Here is a 5,000-nt window from a genome sequence, read left to right as displayed (position 1 = left end):
GTGCAGATCATTCTGGCAGAACTAGGTCGGGACCATGGAAAAAAAACAACAAAACCTTCGTAGATTTGTATTGCCTCAGATTTTCCACATGCAAGAAAAAAAAAGGAGAAAAAGAAAGAAAAGGCAAACAAACACAGTCTATCCAGAAGAAACAGATAATCTATCTATCAATTACAATCAAACTGAAGAATGTCAGATGGGGACCAACGAAAGAAACTCATTAGATTTGCATTGCTGTGGCTTCTATCTCATGCAAATAAAAACAATTTGTCTAAAAGAAAGAGAAAACTATAACTTGATTATAAAACAAAGCAAAGAAAATCAGAAAAATATCTTATGATATAACAATCCAGTGTCTGATGAGGGGAGGAATTGCATGTGGAGGGGTAAGATGACTGACAGAACAAAGCCAGACAGATGAGGATAAAAAGCTATGAAAACTTATATTAAAAAAAACCAAAAAAACCCCACAAAGAACGGTGGGGACAAAATAGAATGTTGATACAAAAAGGAGGAAAAGACTTCTGTGCTTGGGGTGAGTCCTGTCAATGTCGTCAGTATCGGCGGATTCGTCGGGGGCTGTTGTTTGAGGGACGTGGTGGCGGTCTCCACTCTGGGAGGGACGCTCACTCAGTCTGGCTCCGCGACTAAGCCATTATTGTCGTTAGTAGGGGGCTTAGTAGGTGGTGTCCTAAGTACGTAAAAATCAGAACAGGCACCACTGAACACCACCGAAGTGACTCAGCAGCAGTGCAGGGTCTCCTCTGGTGTGTGGCCTCCAGGCGACCTAACATCGATGGTTCCCTGTGGACTGCCGACGCTGGAACTGCGACGGACGAACCCGGGTGTGGCCGTGTATGGGGGAATCTAAATGAGCGGCGTGGGAGTAATGCCACTGAAACGGTGCAGATGATGGGGCAGCAAAAAAAAAAAAAAAAAAAAAAAAAAAAAAAAAAAAAAAGGATGAAAAGATTTCAATAAACACAAAGTGTGAAAACTAATGACTAATACTTACAAACCTGAGAAAAAAAGGAACTTGCTACATCTCAGATTCTTTCGGTAGGAGAATCACAAGTTGTTAAGACCAATCGAAAAGTAGATCTCTATTCTATTTTAAAAGAAAAATCAAAATGCCACTTAATGTGTCCCATCCACAGAAAATATTCCCCAGTTTACCTACCCGTTCATTCAGCACCACCCTTTACCCTGCTAGCCGTTACAAGGCGACATACACATGATGAGAAACTATAGGTCTGTGAAAAAACGTCTTTCTCGTTCACGCCTTACCGACTGGTTGACACGGGAAAAGAGGACATCCCTACTTCCGATTAGCAGTTGCACCAGCCGGAATTGCCAAGAAACGTATGTATAATAGCGTTTTAGTTGCGCGAAGAATGCAGAAATAAGTTGAGTCACGAGACTGATTTGGAGTAATTGGAGCTAAAACGCAAATGACATTTGGCCAATAAAATTGTTCGTCTCAGACTTCAACCTTGATCCCAGAGAAATGCACAACACGATTAGTCGAACACGAGAGTTTTATCGCACAGGCAGATCCACAGTGGTGCATTAATGGGTCACTGGCTGATTAATTAAGAAATGGTAATTGCTGTAATTTAGGGAGAGTTAACGTCTCGAAACCTTGACCCAAACCTGGCTTGTGTGCCGAAAAGCACGGAAGCCTCACAGGAGGCCAGTCGTGTAGCACTTTTTGACAGGGTGAGCAGACAATGCGTGACCTTTGTGGACATCATTCATCTCAATATTTTGCCTTCTGCTCATATTTCCCTGCACTGTGATTTAATGTACCTACATTTCATTTCATTTCTTTATTTGTTTGTTTATTTATCTATTTGTTTATTCATTCATTTATTTAAAAAAAAATATATTTCATTTATTTTTTATTCTTCATTATTTCTATTTACTTGACTTAACTCACTCAGTACGGCCAGTCCTCTCTTCTCCTCTACACAGACCCTTCGGATGTCCAGTGGGTGTCTGAATGACCCAACCTTTAGCTTCCGTCGTCAGAATTGTGGTATTCTTTGTCAACAGTCACCTCTTCAGTATAAGAGCCTTCCGCTTGCAATATTTTGATGATGGTAATTGGGGTGAAACGCTGTTAACGTCGTCTCTTTCGCCGTTCGTACAGAGAGAGTTAATCCTCTTCGTTCTGGTCGGAACATAGGGTCCGCACTGCAGATCACCATCTCGCTCTGTCTTGGGCTGTTCTCTTGGCTTCACCCCAGGTCATGTTGGTGGACTTGAGTTCTGCCTGTAGAGTTCTTCTCCAGGTGGTGACTGGTCGTCCCCTCTTCCGCTTCTCCTGTTTACCTGTACATTTATTTTCTTCACGGCCTGACTTAGGGCGTTGTGTTACGCTGTTGGTCAGGCATCTGCTTAGTAGATGTGGTGTAGTCCGAACGCAATGACAACCTCCTCGAGAGAATGAACTGAACTGAACTGGACATTACTTATCCTTTTGGCATTTATATCATTTATATACCAGTTAACACTGAGCAGCCTTTCCCTCTCTTGGTTTGAAAAAAAGTAGAGATTCTGTCGGACGATGCACTCAGGGGACAACGGTTTTTCCATCAACATCTCCAGGCAAGTCAAAAACACTGTTGCCAGAGTTCATTCAGTCCTCTTTTGGCGTGAGTTTCCTGGAACATTAAAAGAAAAAAGAAAAAAAAAGAAAGAACCATTTATCTCGCTTGAAAAGGAGGTGAATCGTGGTGTAAAAGTGTGTGTGTGTGTGTGTGTGTGTGTGTGTGTGTGTGTGTGTGTGTGTGTGTGTGCATCAATACACATACGCGCACGCATGCACGCACGCAAACACACACACACACATACAAACAAAAATTATGTGTGTGTGTGTGTGTGTGTGTGTGTGTGTGTGTGTGTGTGTGTGTGTGTGTGTGTGTGTGTGTGTGTGCATGTATGTTTGTATGTTTGTCTGTTTCTCTGTCAGTCTACTTCATATACACACGCACGCGACCACCTATCATTTACTTCCCCCAGAACAAAATTAAAAGTTGAAAAACATTCTCAAAGAAGACGACAACAACAACAAAAAGTGTATTTCCTACTTCCATGTCTGAATCCCCACCACAACCTTCACCTCACCGTATACCCCCCCGTACCCCTCACCTCCCCATTCAACCTCCCTCCAAAACACAAAGATAAAATTGATAATTGTGGTGTCTGCATCATTTCTCACTGTTCTTACCCAGGCACCCCCCCCCCACCCCCCACCCCCACCCCTTTCTCATGCATCAGTTCTCCGGTGCGTTCTTCCCATTCCAAACTTCTGAACCAGAAAAGCACCGCCTGATCTCCCAAACCCAGCCAGACATCCTGATTACTGTAGTAACCCCCACCCCATCCTCCTCCTCCTCCTCCTCCCCCTACATCGTTCGTTTTAACCCTTTGATAATTACTGTTCGTCGGGGATGAGTGGGTAAGATTTGCCTGCAGGCATGACATGTTTCCAAAAAAAATGCTTATTATCAAAATGCAAAAATAAAAGAGAGAGAAAAAAAAGGGGAAAAAAAAGACTTCTTCTACACAGTCTAGGATGCTTGTATTCACAATCTGTCAGCTCCATCTCGAAGTCTTTTTCAGCAGCTCAAATCAATGGATGAGATTCATGTAGAAGAAAGACAAACCGGAAAAATGATGCAGATTGAAAATTTGATGTCTTCTGACAGGTAATCAGTTTCTGTCTACGTCCTGTAGAAAAAGAAAATATGCTTTGGAATGTATGAATTCATTCAGTGTAAAATGATTGTCACAGCAAACGTTGGATGAGCCACTAATTCGCTAACGATAAACACCATTATAATGGTCACGCTTACATCCTTGGAGATTGAACTGGCCGACTCTGGTCAGTTTGTTCGCATGGTAGAGTGATATCATTTGTGTTTTATTCATATATCTATCTACCTCTACATATATGTGGGGAATCTGCCTGGGCGTTTTTGAGAGAGAGAGAGATAGATAGATAGAGAGAGAGAGAGAGAGAGAGAGAGGGAGGGAGGGACAGAGAGAGAGAAGAAATGTATCCATACCTCAGACTCCTAATTCTTTAATTCTTAAAATTTATTCACTTAAACCGTCTTAACACATAGAGATGACTTACTTGATTGACTTATTCCTCTTGATTCCTTGGGGAACATAGGGCCGCAACAACACTCCTCCAACGCACCCGGCTCTGGCTGGTCTTCTTCAGTTCAGCCCACGTCATTCCGGCCGCCCTTGTCTCTGCCTCAATGCTTCTCCGCCAGGTCTGCTTCGGACGGCCAACTTTCCTTTTCCCCTGTGGGTTCCAATCAAGAGCCTGTCTTGTGATGTTTGTTGCAGGCTTGCGTAGTGTATGGCCTATCCATCCCCATTTCCGTTTCTTGATTTCCGTCTCCAGTGGGGCCTGTTTTGTCATGTTCCAAAGTTCTTCATTGGAGACAACCTCTGGCCATCTGATGTTCAGGATGTTTCTTAGACATCTGTTGGTGAATGTCTGAAGCTTGTGGGTGCTGGTCTTTGTCACTCTCCACGTCTCTGAGCCATAGAGTAGAACCGACTTCACGTTGGTGTTAAAAATCCGGATCTTGTTGCGGATTGAGAGGGCTGTCGATCTCCAGATTGGTCGAAGGGTGTTGAAGGCGTGTCTTGCTTTGAACACATAGAGATGAGTATGCATTAATTCACGATTTCATTCATTCTAAGACTACATTTATCAAATTAAAATAACAGATGATGCTGTAATCGTCATTGGAAAACCATCCAATTCCAGGACAGACACGCCCCCTTAATGAAGGGAAGGAGTGAAACCTCTCAACAACAAAATTAAATGGTGAAGAAGAAAACATAGAATAAAAGAACTATCTACAAAAACCCAGTGAAAAACGAATAATGGACAGTTACATTTTCGAGAAAATGTATGTTTGCATTTTGAAACACAAACAAAAATACTTCTCCTTCCACTAAAGCTATTATCG

Source organism: Babylonia areolata, chromosome 19 (assembly GCF_041734735.1).
Source record: "Babylonia areolata isolate BAREFJ2019XMU chromosome 19, ASM4173473v1, whole genome shotgun sequence".
NCBI lineage: Eukaryota > Metazoa > Mollusca > Gastropoda > Neogastropoda > Buccinidae > Babylonia > Babylonia areolata.
Note: the sequence above shows the minus strand (reverse complement) of the source record.